Raw genomic sequence first — 26,822 nt, forward strand, 5'->3', positions numbered from 1 at the left:
GCGAATGATAGCCCATTCTGTTGCTATTTTACATGCATGTTGGATGTTCTACAAATTCGTGCAACACAGCCTCAGTTGGGCCCCAGCTAGCTGTTGCTTGAAAATATTTCACTTTGCTCCCAACGGATTCTCTTTTCTACCTTCCAGAATGTGGTTTTCAAGCCTTTTCCCTTATTTCCTGACTTTTTAAAAATATATATATTTATTTATTTATTTTTGGCTGCGTTGGGTCTTCGTTGCTGCACGCAGGCTTTCTCTAGTTGCAGCGAGCGGGGGCTACTCTTCGTTGCAGTGCACGGGCTTCTCATTGCGGTGGCTTCTCTTGTTGCGGAGCATGGTCTCTAGGCACGTGGGCTTCAGTAGTTGTGGCACGTGGGCTCTGTAGTTGTGGCTCATGGGCTCTAGAGCGCAGGCTCAGTAGTTGTGGTTCACGGGCTTAGTTGCTCCCCGGCATGTGGGGTCTTCCCGGCCCAGGGCTCAAACCCGTGTCCCCTGCATTGGCAGGCAGATTCTTCACCACTGCACCACCAGGGAAGCCCTCCCCCACATTTCTAACCCTACTGATTCTTAGCCAAGTATTTTGATGATTAATTGAAATAATTGAGGATATCAGAATCACTCACCTTCCAGCCCCTCTTCCCATTCCTTCACCCATCATTTCCTCCTTCTTATTGGCTTTAGAGGGAACACTGGCTGTCTCCTTTCCTAGTTAACCCCGTACTCCGCATCGCCATCCCAGCATTTCATGGCTCACCCAAGATAAGGTGCCATCGGTCCATCCATTTTTTCTTTTCCATACTCTGTCTCTGGGGCAGCCTCTTCTTTTCCTTGTTCTCACCCTGCTTCTTTACAAAATGGAAGTGACCCTTTAGCCCAACAGTTTCATGCCTGCAAACGTATCTTAGAGCAACACTCGCACGATACGCAAACCCGTAATCCAGATACCTTTTCCAGGGTTTCTCCCCCAAAATATTACCAAGGACACAGAGGTTGTCTCTGAGGGACTTTAACTTCTCTCATTTTATATTTGACGGTATTTGAATTTTTACATCCAGGATTTAATTACCTTTTTAAGAAAAACATTAAGGATTTTTTGAGTGCCAACAACCCTTCACCTGTATCCAATTAGCCATCCAATGCTATGGACTCTACTTTTGAGACGATGTTCAAATCTAACCATCCCCTCACATTGTCCTCACTCCTGCCAATGCTCAGCATGTCCCAGATATTAACAGATCAGCCCAGGAGCTCGGTGATTGATTGAGCTTTCCGACTCTGCTTCTGTCCTTGGCAATTCACCTTCCACAAAGCTATCTCTTCTAAAATTCTAATTGGACCATGTCCTTGTTAGCCTCAAGGACCTTCACTGGCTTCCCATTACCTCCTAACTAAAATAGAAACTTCTTACAAGGTACGTAAAGCCTTGAGAATATGACCCCAACATCTTTTCATCTCCATTCATCTCCCTTTGTAAAAATTCATTGTGGCCAGACCAGATCTCTCCTTTGAACATGAGCTTCCACTATTTCATCCTTTGCTAGAGCTTCTCCCTAATCTGGAATTCCCGTCCTCTCTGTGTCTGACTACATCCAAACCCTACTCATCCAAACCACACCCACCACCTTGTGAAGCTACACTCATGCCACCCACTCATTAGAATCAACCATTCCTTCTTTGTACTCCAATAGTATCCTGTCTCCAACACTGGACTTATCATATTGTGTAGCATAGTTAGGTATAAAGCCTTACCTCCCTCAAGATGGTGAGTTTTTTGAATCCAGAGACTAATTTTACTCATGTGTGCATATTCTTTCTACACGTGGCATGTATTAGTTGTTGAATCAATGTTTATTCTGATGAGTTTGATAGAATCACTCATATCAGCTTTGAAGGTAGTTATCTGCTATTAAGAGCATTATTTTCTATTTTGACTGCTTTAATTTTCAAGCTTTGCACAAAAGTACTACATTTAAAAGCTTAAGTATGCTTTTGAGCTTTGTTTTTAACTTGAGAGGAAAAGGAGCAGAATTGATGAACATTTTGCTCATAAATTTGACTCTTTGAAACTACGTTTAACATGAACAATAACAGCTGCCTTTTATTGAGTATCTATTATATACCAGGCACTGATTTAGCATTATGCATTCATTATATCACTGCATCTGCTAAAGAAACGTGTGAAGTACAGCAAATACAATTTTATACCCATTTGACATATAAAGAAACTGAGTCTCAGGGAAGTAATCAGTCCCAGATCACAGGGCTCTGTGGGACTGCCAGGCACCAAAGCCAAATTAGCCTGATCCTAGAACCCATGCTCTCTCGAGTCTGTCCCACCATGTCCTCATCTACTGCTCTGGACGGAGAATTATGATGGCTGGGCAGGGACTCCACAAAAGAGAGTAGACTGGAGTGGGCTGGCATCACAGGCTGTGCCCCAGAATGTCCCAAGAAAAATCTTTCGTATTGATTAGCGAAGCATGGAGTAAAGACAGGGGGAAAGTTTGGGGACAGCCATTATGTAACCAGGTATTTGATAATACAAGAAAACCCTTGTCATTTGCAAATTCGTGGTTTGGAACACTTAGTGTGATGAAATCTGCCCCTTCCTATCCAGTGTTCCCTGGTTTAAGCCCCAACCCCTCCCCATCACCTACCTTGAGAAAACCTCAAAAACTGCCCAGAAAATGGCATGGGAGCCCATATACATTTTGGTCATTTTTATCCTTATACTAAACTGCAGATCAAAGGAGGGACTAGGAAATTTACATTAAAATTTTAATGTAAAAGTAGTGTGATTATTTCACGAGTCTCTCAATGTGGCAACCAGGTTTGTGATGTTTTTCCAACCTTGTTTGAAAATGTTCCTGCACTAGATACGAGATGTCTTCAGACTAACACTCTTGAGATAACAAATAGAGAGAGAAGAAATGTTCCGGAGCAAACATTTATAAAACATTTGAGATCACTTGCTCTGTGTTCATTGAGCTTTCATTTCTAGGTGGGCCATTTTGTCACGTGTAAACCAAGAAAGGGCTCTGTTTTATTTCACACAGCCTAAGCCTAAGCTTCTGCTCTATATCCAAATCTAAAGCGATTCCCCTTTTTCCCCTTCTTTAAACTTCTCCTCAGAAGTCCTTCCCTCCTTCCCCTTAAATGTCTCTCCCATAACTAAGTGGGGTGGGGTCGGGGGTGGGAGGAAATCAGAAGGTTCAACAGAGAAAAATGCCTCTGAACACGAAGCTAGATGCCAAATATGTCTACTGGAGTAGGATTACCCAACTTTTCCTTATTCATTTTCTGCCTTTATGGTCTTATATGTCTCATTAGATCATAAGCCCCCAGGGAGAACTTGTGCTTTTAGGATTTATTCAGTACGTAGTACATTACAAATGCAAAAAAAAAAAAAAAAAGATGCTTATCTTTAGGAATATGCGATGATGTAAAGTTATAATAGTCATGGAGGAAAAGGACTGACTTATTTCTTGTTAAAATTATCAGCAGTTTCATGTCTAAAAGAGATTAAAGTGTTTTATTCCACATATTAACCTCCAGAAAACCTCACAGGCTAATGGAAGGAGCCTTGGCTGGGTGTCAGAAAATCAAGTTCTAATCCTAATTCTTCCACCGACTCATCCTGTGAAACTGGACCAGTTATTTTACCCATTTAACCCCTTCTTACCACCTCACAGGCATTTCTAAGCATCAAATGAAGTGAATTATGTGAAAGTCCATTCATTAGCTTAAATCAATAATTGATTGACACAGCGGTTGTTATCATTATGCAGTTTGCTTTTTTGGTGATTTCCAAGCGTTTCCCTCTACTCCCTAAAATAACACCAAACTACTAATAATACTGTTTAACAGATACAAATCCACAAAGCACAAAGACAAAGAAACAGCAGGAGATGAGAAATATCAACAAATGTTTGGAAGAGGTAAAGCTAATCAAAGAACCAGAGTGAGAAGAAAGCTGAGTGTGAAGTGGCTAGAGATACAATCAATTCATACCCCCAAACTAGGAAAGGCTCAAGAGCTAGAGGCATTAGTCATCTCCGGAGGGGAGAGTGAGGTAGGGGCTCCACTAAGGGAGTTGAATATGAAATCACTTATACGTGGAATCTAAAAAAATGATACAAATGAACTTATTTACAAAACAGAAATAGACCCACAGACATAGAAAACAAACTTATGGTTACCAAAGGGGAAAATGGGGGGAGGGATAAATTAGGAGCTTGAGATTGACAGATACACACTACTATATATAAAATAGATAAACAACAAAGACCTACTGTATAGCACAGGGAACTATACTCAATATCTTGTAACAACCTATAAGGGAAAACAATCTGAAAATGAATATATGTATGTGTATGTATATATGTATGTGTGTATATATAGATATGTATATATGTGTGTGTGTATAACTGAATCACTTTGCTGTACACCTGAAACTAATACAACATTGTAAATCAGCTATACTTTAATTAAAAATTAAAAAAAAAAGTCTGAGTATCAGGAGTAATTAGACCTCCTGTAGTCACTTCTACTGTGTATAGAGAAGATCCAGTTTCATGGTAACAGGCATGGTATAGAGAAGGAGATGCTAGCCAGAGATCAACAGAGTTAAGTGCAGGTCCAAGTACTGAATGGTACTTCTGCTCCACTCCACAAATTCCTGACCACCTGATACATCCCATGAAGACAAGCATAAAACATGTCCTACCTATGCACGTACCAGTGGTTTAGAAATATGGCAGTAAATGCCAGAAGAACAGCCAAAAACATGAAGAGTGGTTGCCCAACAGGGCTGGGGACCCCTATATTGACAGTAAAATTCTTGAAATACTAATAAATCACTTATGTGTATTACTTGGAAATTTTTAAAAATAATTTTTTAAAGATTTACCTTTCAAAGAAACCAGAGTATAGACTATTAAGAGGAGTGAACATATTTCCCACTTTTGATCTTATTAGCAAAACAAGATTAAATCTAACAGATGGGGACTATATTAAAATTTACACAAAATGACACATGCAAGTTCACAACATTTTAGGTTAAGTCAGCCCAGTCAGGGCAGAATCACATGTGCTTGACAGCATTTGCTTGATAGTTTATCACCTGTGGAAAGAATGTCTTAGAGACAGGACCATGGGTATTCTGGGACCCGTCCCCCCCGGATGGCCCTGGTGCCAACTTCCTGACCTGCCTTGTCTGCAGAGAACTTGCCCACTAATTAACTCCCTTCCTCTGGCCTCACCTCCTTCTGATTCACTGCTACCCAAGCTATTTCCAAAATGTGGATCTGATCGAGTCACCGTTCTATAAATCCTTTGATGGCCTTGCCTATCCAGCCTGTCTCCTGAGCCTCTCCACCCACTGGGCATACCAGTCAGAAACTACTTACCGTCCCATAAACTTTCCATGTGCTTTCATGCCTCCCTATTTCATGTAAGCTCTTTCCCCTCCCTGCAATGTTCTTTTCTGTCCTTCCTGGCAAAGACTCACTCCTTTAAAATGCCAGTTTAAAAATCATCATCCAGTTTCAACCCAACAGGGCCAATTACTTGCTCATTATTCTATACTCCCTACCTTTATATTCTGTGTTGCAATTCTTTGCTTCAATATCTGTCTCCCCTCCTAGACTAGGAGTTCCCAAGAGCAGGGATCGGGTTTAATCATCTTTGTATCCTCAGTACAAAGCAAAGTGCCAGACACACAGTTAGCCCTCAAGGGGAGTTTGCTGAATGTACCAGTAAGGAGTGAATTAATCTCACATTAATTTGGACCTTGGCCTACCTTATGTTTGAATGTCTATATAATGCTAATGTGAGAAGCTATGATTTACATTCCCTTAGTTGGCTAACATCTGAGCTCCCAGGGCATGAAGTCTAAATATCACCTCAAACACTGGGACCATATGAATGTTCTTCTGCCCTGAGAGATAATAGGGAAGAATACAACCCAGCGGTGAAGCTGGTATGTTTAGCTCTTGGAACAGGTCATTTTTTAATATCCCTCTCCCCCATACAACAAAATTGTTTTCTGACATAAGCATTATTTTCTTGAAGTGCTCTACGGTTCTAGAAAATTACCAATTTAAAATGAAGAATAAATCTTCCTTTTAATTTTCATGATAGAATTCAAATTCAGTAAAATAGTTTATGGATGAACTAGAAGGTCCACTTACCAAACAAAAATATTACACCTTGAAGTCCATACTCAGTTTTCCCTTTAAAATATTAACTACAGACAAAAACTCCAAGCGGTCACAAAGCATGACAGAATTGAAATAACTCAAGTTCCCTTTTTTCTTCTTTATAGTTACATGCTGTCGTGGTTAATTTCTAACCTACTGGGTTTTTGTTTTTTTATTGAAGTAGAGCTGATTTACAATGTAGTGTACAGCTTTATACATATATATATATATATATATATATATATATATATATATACATACACATACATATATTCTTTTTCAGATTCTTTTCCATTATAGGTTACTACAAGATATTGAATACAGTTCCCTGTGCTATACAGTAGGACCTTGATGTTTATCTATTTTATATAGAGCAGTGTGTATCTGTTTATCTCAAACTCCTAATTTATCCTTCCCCTTCCCCTTTTCCTCTTTGATAACCATAAGTTTGTTCTCTATGTCTGTGTGATTTACATTTAACCTACTGTTTAAAAGCAGGAGTATGAAGTACCACTGGGCTGGGAGACAGAACCTGTGCTCCAAGCGAGCTGGAACAATTCCGAACCCTAGTGAACTCACCCTCCAAACCAACATGTGTAGCTGATTCGGCCTGTGGACAGGGCTGACTATATAACCAGGACTTCTCCAAATTCACTTCTATGCAGAATGCAATTTTTATTAAAGGAGAGGTAATAAAAACATGTGCAATGGGAAGCTTAGACATATATTCAGAAAACTCAATGGTAACCACAGCAATTGTGGTTACTTAGGGCAACAAAATGTGTGCTTTGGCTGGGGGCTGGGGAGTGGGCCGGAGGCAGGAGTATCTCACCACTGGCCTTGCTTAACATTCCTGGAGCGTGGAGACAGTGAGAAACACGCCAACTCACAGAGGGTTTTATTATTGGTTTTCAACTCTCTGTAGGCAATACATCCCTTTACGGCCTTTCCCCCGGGGAAGACTACAGGAAACCTCTCCTTCCCCCTTCCTCCACTGCATTATAGCCTCTCCCCACTTCCTTCTAAGAGGCAGGGGGTAGGGGGGAGCAGGTATACGACGGGGAGGATCAAAGCTGTCCCAGGGAGAGCAGGGCCAGAGTAGCCCAGCCTGCGGAGTCAGAGCTGAGTTTGTACAGCCTTCCAAATCAGTGTGACAGCCTCCGCATTCAGACCTCAGCCATCCGCATGCCACCTGCCGCAGGGACCCTGGACAAACTGCAGAGAAGACCAACTTTATCAGCCTCCTGTCTCCCCAGGTCCTATTGTATCAGTTGGCTAGGGCTGCCATAATATTGGGTTGGCCAAAAATTTTGTTCAGGTTTTTCCATTACATCTTACGGAAAAACCTGAACGAACGTTCTGGCCAACCCAATAAAATACCCCGGACAGCGTGGCTTAAACAATAGAAATTCATTTTCTCACAATTCTGGAGTCTGGAAATCCGAGATCAAGGTGTCAGCAGGGTTGTTTCTTCTCAGCCTTCTCTCCTTTTCTCTCAGATGGTGGCTTCTCCCTCTGTCTTCATATGGCCCTCCCTCTGTGTGTGTGTGTGTGTGTGTGTGTGTGTGTGTGTTTGTGTTGGCCTAATTTCCTCTTCTTGAAGGACATCAGTTATGTTAGATTAGGGCCCATCCATATGACCTCATTTTACCTTTATTACCTCTTTAAAGGCCTTATCTCAAAATACAGTCACATTCTGAGGTCCTAGAGGTTAGGACTTCAATATATGAATTTGGGAGGATACGCTTTAGACTCTAGCACCTACCCTCTGACCCCAAGGCATTCAACCCAACACCCTCTCCTCCCCTCCAGGTCCAAAGCTCACCATTCACTTTCCACACCTGGATCATCTCATTTACCTACTTCTCATTTCCTAAACTCATGTTCTTTGGGTCTCCTATCCCTTTGTCTTGCTGATATGATTAGAGGAATAACCAGCCTTAGCTCACCCAGAATAAATAGCAGGTTTAGAGAAGCTGGATAACTACAGTGACATGATAGCAGAACATACAGTTGATGGGGATGGAGGTAAGAAGTGTTGGTCTTTCAGGTGCTTTCTGCCCCTTCTACTTCATTTCACTGCCATCCCCTTGCTGCCCATCTCATCCCCCAACAAGCACACAGAGTTTTCAGGATGAAAATAAAGAGGCTTCTTTCAATACCACGTCTCCTCTGCCCCTTCCCACTCAAAGCCTCCATTACCTCTCTCCTAGGCAGTGGACATGGAGTTCAATAAAACATGGAATGTCATCTCTTGGAGAGAAAGATTAGGATCATTCAAGAATTACATTGCAAAACACAAGTTCCCACCCTTATAAGTTCTCTTAGATATAATGTTTCAAAAGCTACAGTTTGACCCTAAGCACATTGGAATCCTGCCAGCCTCAGGTGTGGCATCTAGTGCCTAAGACGATCATGCCTCTTCACTTTATTTTTTATTATGTAATTAGCAAACTGTAGGGACAGAAAAGTTAGGACTGCATCAAAAAGAAGAACACATTCCCAAACGGGCATTGCCACATGCCACATTATATTTTCTCTCTCAGCCTTTTTGTTATCCAAAAAACTACTCTGAAAAGCATATTAAAATAATGAAAAACGAGGAGGAAAAGAAGTGCCGAGTACTTTTGGCACCTTAAACCATAGCTTTCCACCATCACATATGCAGTTTTCTTCTTAAGCTTCCTGAGGAAAGGGACTGAGTCTTTCAGTATCATCAGAAACCTTAGCAAAACAAGGTGCTCTGTAGCTATGCAGATCTGAACTAAATTGAATGGAATGAGCATTTATTGGCTGGCCCATAAACACATAAATAGCTTATCAATCTTCACCAGTTAAGTCAGTGACAGAGGATCAGAACAGAGATTTCCATGTGATTATTTCAAACACTAAAACGCTCCAGATTTCTGAGTTTAAATAATACTTTCCACATTTCAGAAGTGGGAAATTTAAATAGAGGAGAGTTTTTCTTTTATCTATTATTATACCTCTTATCATTATCCCTAAATTCTTTTCCACTCTCAAGCTTGATCTATTCAGCATTTAATTATCCCTCTTGCACCTGAAGTCATCTGTATCCAAGAAAAACATTAGACTCACAATTTAGAGAAGAAAAACATGACATTCTGTATTGTCTTACTTTCAGAAAATAATTCTGTATGCATGTAGAGCTTACTATGAACTAGGGAATAATTTAACTGTCTGACCCTCATATCTAGTTGTTAATTACTTTTTCATTGGCCTCAATATATTTCTATTGTATCAGTGGAAAACTGTAGCAGTCCTCCAGTGACCAAAATTATACATATCAATTGTTATGAATATGAATTAAAAGCTTTGTGTCTTCATGGAAAACCATCTACTTCCTGCTTCAAAGGCACTGAGTTTCAGCGCTATAAAATATTCACTTCAGTTAAATTTTTTTTAATTTATTTATTTTATTTATTTATTTTTGGCTGCATTGGGTCTGCATTGCTGCATGTGGGCTTTCTCTAGTTGCTGCGAGCAGGGGCTACTCTTCCTTGCGGTGTGTGGGCTTCTCATTGCAGTGGCTTCTCTTGTCGCGGAGCACGGGCTCTAGGTGCACGGGCTTCAGTAGTTGTGGCACGTGGGCTCAGTAGTTGTGGCTCGTGGGCTCTAGAGCGCAGGCCCAGTAGTTGTGGCGCACAGGCTTAGTTGCTTCACTCTATGTGGGATCTTCTCGGACCAGGGCCCAAACCCGTGTCCCCTGCATTGGCAGGCAGATTCTTAACCACTGCGCCCCCAGGGAAGTCCCAAATTCAGTTAAAATGTTTAATTGATAAGATTATAGGTTCTTTTGCTGCTGTGTTGTTCCACTTCTGGCAAAGACAAATCTTTTTAAATGAAGTAATTGATCTACAACATCTTGTCTGTAAAAGAGCCTATTTCAAAAGAAAATAAATGTTCCAACTCTGACTTCTGAAAAAATACATATTACAGAAAGAAAGCTGTTTGGTTATCAAGGCTTTTAACAACCGAGCGAGCAGAAGCTGGGAGAATCAATCAACCGTGTTTCTTGTGTGTCCAACCCCACCATGGCAGAGACCATAGAGGGGCTTATGAAGAGTTTTCATAATCTTGTACTCACGATGCTTACAGAACACGCTTCAGCGTCTGCAAACACATGCACACAAATATAAGACCGTCTGGTAAAGCATTAAGGTGTCTGGAAGGGAAGACACTAACTCTTATTCTTCTGGGCTTTGTCCTTCTCTCTTATTTCCTTCCTTGTCCTTTGAGAACAGAACAGTCAACCAGACAATATGAGGTGAACAGGACTGAGGCCATATCGGGCCTGAATATTATTGTACAAAACAGTCGTTCTTAATCTTTTTTTTTTTTTTTTTTTTCCGTACGCGGGCCTCTTACTGTTGTGGCCTCTCCCGTTGCAGAGCACAGGCTCCGGATGCGCAGGCTCAGCAGCCATGTCTCACGGGCCTAGCCGCTCTACAGCATGTGGGATCCTCCCGGACCGGGGCATGAACCCGTGTCCCCTGCATCGGCAGGAGGACTCTCAACCACTGCGCCACCAGGGAAGCCCCGTTCTTAATCTTAATTGGTTTTGTTACCTCCTGGAATAAATTCAATCATGCCAACCACATAACAAAATATGCAAAAATTTATCAAAGCAAAATTAGTAAGTCATTTTATTCAAAATACGTGTGTATCATTTACCTTTGCCAGGAAGAGGGTCTTCGTTTTAAGGATAACTGCAAATGTGGTATTCTTTATGTGTTTTGTAAAAAGAAATTCAAGGGGAAGAAATCAACAATTACTGGGTAGCTGGGACACACCAGTAATCCTTCTAAGTGTATGACTCGTATCTTCAAGGTATCACCCAGATACCGATCTAAACAGCCAGGCCCAATTCTCCATCGGAGACTTTCTGAGCACTCTGCCCCTGGGATTCTGTTCTCAAAGTACCTGGTGCTGATGTGAGCCTTGCACAGTCCCACTTGTGGCGTCCCACTTTCCTCTCCCAGGACCAGGCCTCAGCAGAAATGGGGTCTGGCACCCACCCCTTTCCCTAAGCCCACTGCACAAACCTTTTTATTTTTTTTGGCTGTGCCATGTGGCTTGTGGGATCTTAATTCCCCAAGCAGAGATTGAGCCCAGGCCCTCGGCAGTGAAAGCGCGGAGTCCTAACCACTGGACCATCAGGGAACTCCCCACTCACCATGTATGATATTGAAAACTTTACTGAATGTTGGACAGATCAGTGGTAATCATATCACGGAACAGCAACAAAACTCAGAAATTAATATCTGACTTTTCTGTTCTTAAACATTTGTCAGCAGACAATGACAAGTGTTGGTGATGGTGTGGAGAAGTTGGAACTTTCATATGTTGCTTATGGGAATATAAAATGCTTCAGCCACTTTGGAAAACAGTTAGGCAGCTCCTCAAAATGTTAAATACACAGTTACTATATGACCTAGCAATTCCACTCCTAGTTATATTCCCAAGAGAAATGAAAACATATATCCTGTTAAAGAAGAAATTATTCGACACTTGTTAAAACGGTAAGGAAGATTAGTCAGGACTATTGCAGTAGGGACCAAGACTGTCACTATAGGAGAAAGAGATGGGGCTCAACTCCAAATACAGCAAAGACAGCTGGGGATTTATAGTCAACGACCAAAGTGAGGGAGCCAGTGGACGGAAAATTATTAAAAGAATACATGAAGGGTAGAGGGAGTCCTGCTAAACTAACTTAAGAGGGTTCCTGCTGAAGGCAGATCAAGGACTTACCCATCAAAAGTGAGGTTGAGGAATCTGAGCAGATATCAAGGGTTGGAGGATTCTTGCTAAACAGACTTAGCAAGATACTTGCTACAACTGAGCTATGCCGGCCTGGCAAGGACAGGGCCAAGGTCAAAGCCTAGTCAAGAAGAGGGATCAGAGGAGCCTGACTAAAATGTTGTCAAGGAGAGGGTTTTGTCCACACAAAAACTCGTACATTAATGCTCTCAGGAGCAGTATTCATAATAACCAAAAAGCAGAAACAACCCAAGTGTCCATCAACAGATGAATGGATGAATAAAATGTGGTTTCTTCATACAATGGAATATTATTCCACCAAAAAAAAAAAAGAAAAGAAAAAAGAAAGTGCCAATATGTGCCACAACATGGGTGAACCTTGAAACATGATGCTAAGTGACAGAAGCCAATCACAAAAGATCACATACTGTATGATCCCATTTATATGAAATGGGCAGGAAAGGCCAATCCATAGAAACAAAAACTAAATGAGCAGTTTCCAGAGGCAGAGGAAGGGAGAGAGGGGAGTCACTGGTAATGGGTTCAGGGTTCCCTTTGAGGGTAATGAAAATGCTCTAAAATTACACAGTGGTGATAGTTGCCTAACACTATAAACATACTAAAAACATTGACTTGCATGCTTTAAAAAAAAAAAGGGAATTTTATGGTATGTGAATTATATATCCATAAAGCCATTATATTAAAGAAGTTCTCAGATGTTTCCACAAGTGAGCTCCAGACACACACTAATTTGCTCAGTCCTCCCTTCCCCTCTCTTCTCCCTCCCCAGCAACAGAAAAATAATTATCCTCATGTTACCTTGGACAGCATATCCACTATCTCCAGTTCCTGCTTCCATTCTGAGTTCTCTTCATCAACGCATTCTGATTACAAAACAAGCATTCTGCTGGCACTCTCCTTATACCCCAACAGTCACTAACATGTCCCCCTCTTAAAAAGAGGAAATGACAACTGTTAGATTTGACTTCTATATTTTGCGGGTTAACTCAATAGCAAAAAATTTGTATTAAAATGAAGTGTCTGCTGTAGTTTCAAAGCATGCAATAGGGTTATCTCAAACTTTTAAAAATATCAAAACATGAACAAGATGAGGAATATCATGCAATAACTACAAGGGTGCTTAATACTTCTGATAATAAATATAACCAAAGGAACACAATAATCATTTATTCAAAATGGAACAACTATAGTCTTAAAGCACTATGATTAAATCTCATTTAACACCTATCAGTATTTATGCCCATTCAGGTTATCTTGAGGACATATTAATAAAATAGTAAATGTATAAATAATAACTATACTGAGGGGGAAAAACTGTTATATACAAATCAAATGGAGCGTGACATATGGCTATGTCATAAAATAATTCAGCTGACTACGTACAATCAGCCACAAAATGCTTCTTTTAATGAAATGGCAATGACTCCAGGTGTTTAATTAGACTGTTAGCATGTTAAAATTACAACCATCCATTATGCTTAGCTTTAGAGAGACTCTATCCTGAACCCTGACTTGTTCCATGTAATCTGAACACTTCAGATGGTGCTGAATTGAAGAACAGGAAATCAGGGATACTGGGATCAGTTAACTCAGAGAAATTTGCCAACAGTAGCTAATAAGGATATATAATCTTATGGAAAGGTCAAATACAGAAACTGCCCATTAATTATTTTCTTGGTTTACTAAAGAAAGAATAACTGCAAATAGAGTCAAACAATCTGAGAGTTTCACTTAGGATTATATTCTTCTGAAAATAACAGAAAACCCTGCTATATTAACTTAAACAGATAGAGGTCTCCACGACTAGAGTCCAGAAGTAGATAATCCAGGGCTGATAAAGTGGCTCAATGATGTCATTAGGAATCAAACTCATCCATCTTTCCACTCTACCATCCTAGCATGTGGGCCTTTGTTCTCATACTTGTTGCCTCATTGTTGCAGAATGGCTACTGTACCTCCAGGCATCACATTCAAGTCTCACACAAGAAAAGAAGGAGTGAAGGCTGAAAGAACTGCAAAACTTTCTCTGAAATGTCTAACAGGTTTCTGCTTGCATCTCATTAGTCAAAACTATGCCAACAGGTATACCCCTTAATGTAAAGTAATATGGGAGGGAGAATTTTTAAAAATCAAGGTCCTCAAGGAAGAAGGATAGAATGGATATTGGGTAGGCAACTAGCACTGGGTTTTACAAATACATTCTTGGTGGTTTGAACGTTTTCTACAAAAACTTTTACATTTTAATTTTTAGGTTTTCATATTGATCATAACATTAATATAATTTGAATATTGAGCTAGATGACCACCTTATAGTTATTGGAGCCAGAACTGCAGTGTCATTTGTTTGCCCATGTTTAAATCTATATTTACGGTGGAACTGTTGCTAAATATCATTACTTTAATTGTCATGACCAATGAGAAAAGTAAAAAAAACAGAAGGCAAACAAGATGTAAGTGATGTACTTGGACAAGATATAGATCAGATGACATTATGGCATGCTATACTGTTAGAAAAAGTAGATAAAATAATCTGCAACATCATTAGACAAGACTGCCTTTGGTGAATCTCTTGAAAATGCACATTTCCAGGCAACGACAAAGAGGTATTTGGAACAGTTTCTTTATTGTTTCCAGTGTTTCAAATCTAGGTAGTCAGAAGAGCCATGCATCTAGAGCAGCACCAGCCCTCTAATTTAGGCATTTCATTAACAACTGTGTATGTTACTGTTCCAAAAGCATAAAAACCCAGAAGTTGTAAAAAAAGAAAGAAAAGAAAAATCGGGCATATGCACATTATTGTGCCTAGCAAAAAAAAAAAAAAACTTTCTTCTGTAGCTTTTTAGTATAGTCCCATGGTGGCTTCTTGGAAAAAAGGACTATCAACCATAGGTAAAGAGAAAAAAATCACCAACTTCAAAGTCACTTCAAAACCGGCTGAGAAATCTGATGAGCTTCCATCTTGCTGTCCAAGAAGGGTGGCACTGTGTTGTTACTGAGATCTTGCCCGGTCTCAGAGCGTTTTCCCTTCCATGGTAAACAGAACTGGTACAGGCATCAGTGCCAAGCATTTTATTCCTCTGACCAAGATAGCTCGTGGAATCAAACTAACTGTGTCAACCTGCCTGGATTACCAAACGATCATATAACAATGGACAGTGACAGAGCCTCCAAAAGTACAAAGCATAGTGGCTCCAATTTTTAAAATCTAGGAAAGGAAGGGCTTCCTTTTATTTCCTCCCTTTGGAGAAAGCCATTCTTTGAAAGCTCTACAGCCTCCTGGAGCAGTTTCAGTGGTTTTGAACACTCTGCTCTTCTGTTGAAAGCCCCTAAAATTGAAAAATGCCATTATATGAAGAACTAGCCACCATCAGTGGGACCATGCCAAGTACCAGGTTTCAAAATGAACATAAAATGGCAGATTTTTCCATCTAAGAGTCATCTGCCTAATGAGCCCCAAGCCATGTTCTAAATCCCCCCAAGCCAATCAGTCTTTTCTTTCTATCTGAGTTATATTTTAATCTTTTTCTTGGATAAATGTTCGTGAGTCATCCCCTGCCATGTGCTTCACTGGTGTACAGCCTCACCCTCCCCCATGCCACCCCACCCCCTATTCTTCTGCCATGGAAGAAAGCATGTAAGCCATTTAGAAGCTGTAAACACTCAGGCTTCATGAAAATTTCATATGGATAGTATGAGGGAAAGATGTTAACCAACACACCACTACTTAATTCCTGGTGGAAATGAGCTTCTAGCTGAGAGTTTCAATTCTTCTGGGGTCCCAGAATACACAAGAAGATCCATTTATCACTGTGAGCAACTCTGTGTAAAATCCCATTGACTTTACTCCTTTTATTTTTTAGATTTTTCATACCAAAACTGGTTTAAATCTTCTCGGTCTCTCCTCCTCATCCATAATTTCCTACGCAATCTCTTCCAGAGGCTCCAAAGACTCCTTTATTTTCTCCCTGCTCCTCTGCCCTCTCCCCCTTTTTTCCCCAGCTGGACCAATCTGAGCGCTCTCCAATGCAAATCCACCATTTTGGAACCTTTTTTCACTTCACCCAGCTGATCAACTCAATCTACATAATGGAAGGCAGGGTGTAATACCAAACAGGTATCTGCAAAGTTTACCTGAGGATAGTGGAGGGGGGAGAGGCATTTATATTGAAACTTCATTAAATCTTTGTTCACATATGGCTTTGTAATACCATCTGGACTTCCGTTGATCCAAGGGCATCTTTTCCACATGAAGGCCACCTCTCTTCTTTATTCACCAGCCAGCATAATTAAAGTCATAATGTTTACTGTCAACTTGGCCATCAATACCATCAGACACTGAAAGAGCAGGATTTGGTAATAACGTGGTCAGTCAGAATATGGCCTGAGTCTTGTTTTAGGCTATTATCTAAGTAAAAACTCAAAGTTTAAAAAGTTCTAGTGGATAACTCACAAATCCCCAAGATTGTGTGACCAGCTTGAGAAACTGTGTGTTAGAGGGTCTCTAAGGTCTTTGCCAGCTCAGATGTTTGCTGTCTCTGAGTGAACTGAGGTAAGTCAACCCAGAAAGATGGTCTGACGCCTGAATGCCACCGTCGACCCTCTTAAACCTTAAATCACTTCTTTCTTCATGGACTCTGAAGTCGAATCCAGAGATTAAACAGCTTTCTTAGCAGAAATAACAGGAGATACATCTCACAACTGGCTCTAAGCAAGCTCTGTGGAGTTTCACAATGACACGTTTCTAAGGCAATGAGAGGGAGGAACGCTTCCATTTTATAAGACTTTGTTCATAGAGTGCCATGGGAAGTGGCTGACCAGTCAGGCTTCTCTACAGGATTCACTGCAGGCGTTGGTGGAGAATCTACCACGGAAAGGAGGACAGGCTTCCCATGCAAATACTTTCCACCCACCTGTCCTGGAGCCTGAAATTCATACCATAAAAACTTTGATTATTCCACTTCCAGTTCTTCCTTGTAAACAAATACTCTGGGGAGGGGTGACACTTTCACAAAACATTAGCTACGTCCTATTGCCAAGCCCTCATTGTGCTCTGTTGCTTCGCCACATCACTCCCACAATCCCGTGTGCACTCCTCTCCCCTTATCATCATCCAGTAGACCCTCCAGGGTTCCGCTCAGATGCTCACCTCCTACTGGGACCTTCTTCCACTGCAGTTTAGAATGAACCTCCCTCTTCGCTCACTGTTTACACTTTTAATCACACATTGCTTGTAGTTGTTAACTTTTTTCTCTCTCTCCAGCTAAATCTCAAATATGCTGTAAGGTCTTTGAATTCAGACTTTAAGTTGTTGTTGTTATTCCTTTTTTTTTTTTTTTTTTTTTTTAATGTCCTAGAGCTAAAAGTTAATCACAGGGGAGAAAATCAGGACTGGGTGGGCCCCGTAGCATTACCACCACAGTGGACAGAATTAGAGGAGGCAAGAGGGGACCCTCCCCACCATCCTGCCTACGGCTCCTCTGAGCTTCTGATTTTCTTTTTCCCTGCAGATTTGGCTGAGAGGAAATGCCAAGGCTGCCCCAATGTGACAACCTAATGCTACCCTGAAATGTTTGGCCCTTTTCTTTCTCCTGGCTTAATCAAGATTTGTCATCAAGAACTACCTAGGAAAATGTATCTGCTACCTTACTGTTTGCCTCACCTTCAAGGCAGATAAGCCATTTCCAGGACAGAAAGGCTAAGAAGCTGCTTTTGTAAAGAATATAACGCTAGCTTGGCAACCACACATTTGCACAGACCTCTTTCCTCTGGTCAAGAAACAGACCCAGGAACACAAAGTACCGTACATTCAGAAAAGGTCCAAGTCCTTCATCCATCCAAAAAGTCTCGCAGTTTGACTCCCTGACCTGTATTGTGAAGGGTCAGGGAAACTTTCTGCATTAATTATGTATGAGGAATCCTGGGGAAAGATTGAGCCAACAGCCAAATACACACATGCTGTTCCTCAGGCCCCTACAACCCCCTCCAGAGCAGTGACTCGGGGAAGCACTTAAGACCGTCCTCAATTTCAGCACAGCCGCATAGAGCGGGGAATGTGAATAAGCAGAGGAAGATCAAAGAGCAAGAGATAAAGCCAGGGGAAGAGGCAGAGGCACAGAGAGAGGCAGATAAAAGAGAAATGAGGGCAAAGGAGAGCAAGGGAGAGGAGGAGGAGGGAGGGAGCCTGGGACAGAGAGAGACAGGGCAGTAATAAGGTAGTTCAGCCTATTTCATTTCCTCTCCTTGATATTTAACCATTTTTCCCCAGAGCTCTCGTCTTCCTGGCTGAAGTGGGTGGGACGCACTGGGAGTGAGTCTGGGGCTCTGGGTTCCGGTCCTCACTGGATCTTCACTGGGTCCTGCGAAGGCTTCTCTGAAGTCCAGACACTTGAAAGTATCCACTCCAGTCGGCTCAGCTATTCCAACGAAATCCATTTCCATCAAATTATCACTTCTAACAGTGATCGAAAAATTAACAATTTCTTGAAGGGACTATTGTATTTAAACATTTCCAGCCTGTTGGTGTGATGTGTGTCAGCGAGAAAGAAACATTGACTTGGAGCTGCAGCTAATGCTGGCTTTTATAAATATCCTGTCAGATAAATAATGGCTCTCAATGGATCCAATATGATGTACAGTTCTAAAGCAAGCAGGGTTCTGCCGAGAAGCTCAAAGGAAAGTGCTATCACAATACCGTGGGCTGAATAATGGGATTTTCGTTTATCTTTCCTACCAGAGAAAGGAGCAGTGGAGGGGGCTGGCTCAGCAGGCACCAAGGAGAAGGTAGATTGATCATCAGATTCCTCCAAAGGTCCAAGTCTCGAAGGCCTCGAGCTGAGAGTCTCCAGAATACCAAAGAGCAAGCAATGTCCATATGTGAGTGCATCTGACAACTGGGCAGCCAGGCAGGGCACTCGTGGGTTGCTCCTGCTAGAAGGAGCAGGAGCCCCTCTCCGCTGCAGAGATCTGTGGGCCAAGCAGGAAAAGCCCCAGGGCCTGGGGAGCTGCCATCAGGATCGAACACTGTAGTGACTGGGGCAGTGTAGACATTTCAACTGTTAGGGAACCGCTGACCAGATCTGCCCACCTGGGCCAGGCAGGATGATAATGCTGGCCTGAGCTGTCTCGCAATAGGAGGTCCCCATAAAGAACGCGCTGCTGCTGCTGCTGCTGAAACTAACCAGGAGAATTTGGGAGGGGCCAAAAGGAGGAGGGAAGAGACGCTCTGCCCTACCAACCTCCCAGGATCCCCCTCGCTGGAATCCGTCTTGGCTGAGTAATGCACGCACCACCAGGAAGAACCCTGAGTCAGAGCGATTGGCCAGAGACAAGCGGGGAAACTCACCCCCTCACCATAAAACCCGAGACTGCGAGCCACGTGTCAGAGCAGTCCTCCTGGGTCCCCTCACCCTCCGGCTCTCCACCCGGGCGCCCCTTCCCAATAAAGTCTCTTGCTTTGTCAGCACGTGTGTCTCCTTGGACAATTCATTTCCGAGGGTTAGACTAGAGACCTAACTCTCCTGTTAGACTAGAGTCCCCCTTCCTCAACGCGACCACCTATGTTAGGTCTCATCGTCCCTCTTTCCTGTCCTCCCTCCTATCATTTACCCTTTCTTCCATTTCACTGCACATAAGAGAACAATTCTTGCTATGGACTGAATCATATGTTGAACCCTAACCTCCAATGTGAAGGTATTGGGAGGTGGGGTTTTCAGGGAGGTAATTAGGTGGTGACGGTGGAGCCCACGTGGACGGAATTAGCACCCTTATGAGAGAGACTCCAAAGAGCTCCCTCACTCCATCCTCCACGTGAGGACATAGTGAGAAACAGTCTGCTGTCTGTGAACCAGGAAGCAGGCTCTCACCAACCACTGAATCTGCTCACACCTTGATCTTCAGCTTTCTAGCCTCCTCCGAGAAATAAATTTATGTTGTGTACAAGTCACCCAGTCTGTGGTGTTCTGTTTTAGCAACCTGAACAGACTAAGGAAACCTCATCAGGAAACGCAAACAACGTCATTTTGCTTCCTGTTTAGAGTTCCCACAAGTATTAGGTGAGGGGGGCAGGTAGATGGAGGAATTACAACTGTTGGATGCAGAGGAGATGGTGCTATTGTCTGTGGACTTCAATTACCCATGGACAGTTGAGGACTGACCCTGTTACACTGGCATGCCCACACTTCATCTTCAGAAGACATTTGAAGATGAGAAGTCAGAGGACTTTAAAATCCTAAACAACCTCATTCAAAGTGAAACAGTCACTTAGTCTGGACTTGGCTGAGCTACTCTGGGTTTTAATGTAGCCTTCTATTTAAAGCAATTGAGAATCTCTGCTCTAACAGATAAAAAGAGTTGAAAGATTAATTAAAATGTGGGGCAGAGAATGCTCTACCATATTTCACATGGCGACGTGGCAAAAAGGGACCATGCAAATCAACAGTAATTCAAAAGACCTCATCTTAACTGAAATCATTTTTGTTCAAAAGTTAAACTTCTGAACAAAACTTTTCAGAATAAAAGTCCCACTTGCTAGAAGGCTACCACTGTACTAAATTTCCTCACTTAAGTTAGATGTCCCTATGTTCCTGCTAAGGATTCTTCTAGGCTGCTAGTGACTAGAAGGGAAGAGAAACAATTTTCACACCCATTTTCTGGGTGTGTATTTGGCTGAAGCAAGAGAAACTTCACTTCTCCCACCTTCCCAGACATCGCGACCTTGAGTTTACAGAATGACCGTGGCATCACTGTGTATCTATCTATATTTATAATGCCTTCTGCGAGGCAGCTCTTGCCAGTGGTGTGGCCTTTGCACAGCCGGCGAAGACACAAAGTTTCACACTGCTTCTTGTACCAGGCACGGTCACACTGCAGAACCAGGAGAGATGACTCTTCTACCCTGTACAACTGATGCCAAGGGGCCTCAGTCCCAGACAAACTCTGATGGCTTTCAGAAGAGAAACATGACGGACACATCACTTGCCTGGGTATTTCATGTTTGTAAAGGAATTGGTCTCCAATGGCTCCCTGCCTCCCAGGTGCTTGGCTCTTTGGACACATTTTTAAAAGTTAAAGAAAGAAAGAAAAGAAACTGGTTTATATTTCTAAGGCATCTACCCACCTGTCTGAATTGCGCTCATACAGTCTGAAAGCTAGGAGTTGCCTTGAAACCCTCGCTGTTCACGTCTCTGGCCCTCTACTTTGGTGACCACTAACTGTCCCATCACGCAGAGAGTGGGAACATCCTCCCATCTTCCATGAAGCCATCCTTTCAAATTCTCACTGCTCATCTTGCAGACACAAGGTCGTCATATGCTGGGAAAGAATGTTGGCCCCTGGCAGCCGCACAACCGGTGGGTGGAATCCTGACCCCAGCTCCAGCAGTAGCCTCTCCTGACACTCAGCAACCCGCCCTCCCATGCCAAATGGGACTGATGCCCACCCCATCCTCCTGCTTTCCTCTTGAGGACTCTGAGGGGTGGGCAGCATCAAGCAAATGTGTGGTCCACCCAGGCTGGTCATCCTTACAAAGATGAGAGCCTGGCGTCCAACAACCACTTCCTCCTGGATGTTTGAGGCTCTATTGCCACACACTTCCCTTTCTCTTCATTCTCTGGCCTTGGGTACTTTTCTAAATTGAGACACAGTTTCTGGAAAGTCATGTCGCGTGACTGGCAAGGGGAAAAATGTTTCCTCCAAAAGTTATGGAAAGACAGCTCTGAGGGACGGCAGTCCTGTTCACTCATTAAACCACTCTCTATAGTACTGTGAGCTGCACTAAAGATACAGCAAGGGACAACAGGCAAGGTCCCCACTCTGGTGCAACCTACATCCTAATTTGAGGGGAGGACAGGAGAGAAATAGAGAGTCAAAAAGGAATAAGGGTTTCCCTGGTGGCGCAGTGGTTGAGAGTCCGCCTGCCGATGCAGGGGACACGGGTTCGTGCCCTGGTCCGGGAGGATCCCACGTGCCGCGGAGCGGCTGGGCCGTGAGCCATGGCCGCTGAGCCTGCGCGTCCGGAGCCAGTGCTCCGCAACGGGAGAGGCCACAACAGTGAGAGGCCCGTGTACCGCAAAAAAAAAAAAAAAAAAAAAAAGGAAATAAAAGTAAACCGGATGACCACACGCTGTGATAATCCCTAAAGGCAGACACAAGCCCCAAGTCTGTCACCACTTTGGGGAAGGGGCAACAGCAGCACACATAACAAATTCCGTGGTCACCCTGCAGTGACCCTTCCACTCCTCAAAAAGTGACTTTATGGGGGTTCCTTTTTGATGGGCAGAGGAATGTCCTGCTGTGATCCCATCAACCACTGGGGGTCGGCAGGGGGGTGAGAAGCTGGTAAATGAAGTGACCTCTCTCTCTGTAAGCAAAATGCCCAAAAGTAGGGTTTAGCATAGTCTCTTCATCATATTTGTGTTCATCCACAAGCTTATGGGCCAAGAAAGTAATAAGGGCTAAAAAAATGCATTCTTTCTCTTGCTTTCACGATTTCATCCCCATTCCTAGAGACCTTCCCCAATTTTTCTATCAGACTTTAGGGATATCAAAATAAAATGTTGAAGGGTTATTTCCCTTTTGCTTAGTTTTCTATGTCTTCATAGCTCTCAAAGCATTTTATCTTTTCCTTCAAAACGTTTGCAGGCCTTGCTATCACCCACAAACGATCTAATTTTGACCCTCTTATTTCCCTTTGAAGTGATTTTCTATACTCTTTATCACAGTTCCTCTGGTTATGGTATTATCTTCTAACTTGAAATAATCACTGACACTCTCCCTCTACCCTCAGCCCTAAAACCACAAAGGAACCCCCAGCTATCCTGACTTCTAATTTGAAAAATACTTTTCTCTGTTGTCCCCAGCATAGATTATATCTGCTTCTTTGTTCTTCTCCAAGATCCTGCGGTCAACTGGCAGCAGAGCTGGGAACGGCAGCCACTTTTCCAGGTCCTCAGCCCCATATCCTGCTCGCCCTTCCCCAGCTGACCGTAGGCATCTTACCCAAAGTGAGCAATAGCTGTTCTGGAAAGCTTTTCCACACCAGCAGGCAGGCTTTTGAGACGCCAAAAGGAAAGCCTAGGAAAAGGCGATAATCCTCACTCAAAGTTTTCAGCAGGAAATGGAATCTCTCTAAGAGCAGACAGCCACACCGGCTCTAAACAAGGACAACAAGAAGAAACGCACCAGGTCTCTAGCTGCTCCCCACTGTAAGACGATATCTCCTTTCACGGCAGCTGTGGATGGCATTTCAGAGCTTCCCATTACTATGAGCTCAGAACAAATCTTTAGTCTCAAATAAAATATGAGAACTTTTAAGTATTCCAAAGCCTTAAAAATACAGTTCCGGGGGACTTCCCTGGTGGTCCAGTGAGTAAGACTCCACACTCTCAATGCAGGGGGCCCGGGTTTGATCCCTGGTCGGGGAACTATATCCCACAGGCATGCCGCAACCAACAGTTTGCATGCCACAACTAAGAAGTCCACATGCCACAACTAAGAAGTCCACATACTGCAATGAAGATCCTGTGTGCCACAACTAAGACCCGGTGCAGCCAAAGTAAATAAAGAAAGAAAGAAAGAAAGAAAGAAAATCTTAAAAAAAAAAAAAAAATTCCAGGACCTTCCTAACAAGGCCCCAAGCTATCTTTCCAACATTATCTTCTTTAGCTCCCCTGCACGCGCACCAAACTCCCGCCAAAACACCTGAAGCGTCCTTCACTAAACAAACCAGCACTTTCCAACCGCTGAGCGTCTGCTCAACAGACTCCTGTCTTGGAAGGTTCCTCATTTTCAGCATTCATCTGAGGGTCCTTCAACTGCCGCCTCCCCTGTGAATCCTTCCCCACCCCTCAGCCAAATCAGTCTCCCCCATTCTGTGCTCTCCTAAGATGCTGCTTATAGGTCTACAATAAAACCGGTCAAATTCTGTCTTGTAAAATAGCTGTTGACTATAAACTCACTGAGGGTAAGTCCTGGGTCTTAATGATCCTGGTTTTCCCTCTAGCATTCGGCACATGTAGTCAGCAATATCTAAATATTTGTTGAATGCAAGCGATAGTAAACAGTGACTCTTTCTCTTTAACGATAGTTTGTGGAGGAAATAAATCTTCTCTTGTGAATGTGTGATCGTCTCTTCTCCGTTATGAGCTGCTAGGACACTAAGCAGAGTGCCTGGTGCATAGTAATAATTTCATACATGTTTGTCACTGTTGAAGGGAGGAATAGGATGGTGATAGAATAAAGAGAAAGGGAAAAAGAGAGAAATGGCCACTGTGATGGTTTAAAGATGACCATAAATTCTTCAATGCTCCTCCCATGAAGAGGTGTGGTCTATGTCCCCGCCCTCTGAATGTGGGCAGGCTCTGCTTTGACCAATGAAATGAAGTGAAACTGACACTGTGCAACTTTCCAAGCCAAGCTCTTAGGAGACTCTCGCAGCTTTCACTGCCTGTCTGGAACACTCATTCTTGGAACCCGGTTGCCATGCTGTGGGACCTCCCGCAGCCCAAGGAGAGGCCTCTGTGAAAATGAATCAAGGCTCCAATCCAATGGCCCCAGCGGCGGCCCCAGCTGACAGCGCACCAACTTGACAGGCATCTGAGTGAACCATCTTGGAAGTCAATGTTCCAGCCCCTGTTGAGCTGCCCCAGCCTGAGGCCACTGGAGCAAAGCTGTCCCCACCCAAACTGCAATTCAGGAGCAAATTCAATGAGTGTTGTGATTTCAAGCGGTTGAAGTATTCGGATGACTTGTTAAAGAACAGCAAATGAGGGCTTCCCTGGTGGCGCAGTCCTTGAGAGTCCGCCTGCCGATGCAGGGGACTCCGTGCTCCGGTCTGGGAAGATCCCACATGCTGCGGAGCGGCTGGGCCCGTGAGCCATGGCCGCTGAGCCTGCGCGTCCAGAGCCTGTGCGTCCGGAGCCTGTGCTCTGCAACGGGAGAGGCCACAACAGTGAGAGGCCCGCGTACTGCAAAAAAATAAAAAAGAACAGCAAATGATTGGGAAAACTACTTCGCTAACTTTCTTTTCATCTTTTAAGGCTGTAGTCTCGTATTTTGAAAATCTAAACGTTTCCTAGATTTTTTCAATGTTCATCACATATTCATAATATATCAGCCTGGCCGATTAATGAATGAGCTACTCTTTTTGAGTGAATTATAAGCCGGGTGTGGTATTTAAACTGCCCTCCATCAAAAACTCTCTCTGGGTGGAGGATGAGCCTGAGCAGGATGTGGGCCTCCCACCCCCACTTCAGCTAAAGCTGCTTCTCACCCCTCTGTTGTTATACAGTGAGTTCCCCTTAGGAATCCATTTGAACAAAGAATTCTACTGCAAAACGTCTGAAAATTGCTGTTCTAGAGCATTAGGCCCGGCAAATCTGAGGCTATGTTCTCTGCTAGTAGGTCCGATGACTTTCACGAACCAGCGGAGCAACTGCTTAAATTGTTTTCCATTTACAGGCAAAACTCAACTGAAACCCTTGTTACGGTTTCTACAATCTTTCCTGTGCTGGGTGGGCATTTTTGCTTCTGCCTGGGATACCTGGGACATGAAAGGCAACTCCTGTTGCTTTCAGAATCTCCCTCTATAATTGGCAAAGCAGTGACACCTGCTTGGAAAACTTCCTCACAGGAGTCATGGATGACATTTCTGGGAAAGATTCCAGAATGGCACATTGGAAATTAATAAGTGTACCAAGCAAATGGCTCCTGTGGAAGATGTACCCTCTCGTTCATCCAGCAGAATGGTACCGTTAGTGTAATGACCTTGTTGTCTCCTTGGGCCATCACTAACTCTACACTGAAGCCATTTGACATTATTTCTTCTAGGCTTGCTTTAGACATGAGGACCCTATATATCCCCAGTCAGGGGTGATTTAAAGACATACAGGTCAGAAATGTAAGTGTTTGGGATGGAAAATGACCTTGATAGTCTCATCTGACTTTAGGGTCAGATTCTAGTAACAGGACCCGACCCTCCTCCCATAACTAGGTACCCATATTCCTCCCCAGTTTCCAACCACTGAGTCTCAGCCTTGGTCCCTACCTCATCCTGAGTTTCCTGCAAACCAGAGTCCTATCGTTTTTTTGTCATTCAGTCTGGGCTCTGACAGACTCCTTGACAATGGTGGATGCCTTCCTGAGTCTGAGCATCTTGTTTCTTCTAGACTTCTTGCCCTTGGGCTGCACCTCCCTGCAAGGACACCAGTGGTCACCTCTTGCTGGCCGGCTTTGACACTGGCACTTCTCCAGCCTGGCACACAGGGTGGCTTGCTCCACCTCTTGGGGCCCACCACAAGCGTGTGAACTGTTCCTGGGATGTTGTAGGGCTACGAGGGCTGCCGTAATGAAGAACCACAGACCAGGTGGCTTAAACAACAGAAATGTATCATCTCCCAGCTCTGGAGGCTAGTAATCAAGATGTCAAGATCAAGGTGCTGACAGGGTTGGTTCCTTCTGAGGGCTGTGAGGGAAGGATCTGTCCCAGGTCTCTCACCTTGGCTTGCAGATGGCTGTCTTCTCCCTGTGTCTTCATATCATATTGCCTCTATGTGGTATCTCTGTGCCCGAATTTCTTTTTCTTATAAGGGTACCAGCCATACCGGATTAGAGCCCACATTAAATGACCACATTTTAATTTAATTACCTCTGTAAAGACCTCATCTCAGGCTTCCCTGGTGGCACAGTGGTTAAGAATCTGCCTGCCAATGCAGGGAACACAGGTCTGAGCCCCGGTGCAGGAAGATCCCACATGCCATGGGGCAACTAAGTCCGTGCGCCACAACTACTGAGCCTGCCCTCTAGAGCCTGCGAGCCACAACTACT

The sequence above is a fragment of the Mesoplodon densirostris genome, chromosome 1 (assembly GCF_025265405.1).
Source record: "Mesoplodon densirostris isolate mMesDen1 chromosome 1, mMesDen1 primary haplotype, whole genome shotgun sequence".
NCBI lineage: Eukaryota > Metazoa > Chordata > Mammalia > Artiodactyla > Ziphiidae > Mesoplodon > Mesoplodon densirostris.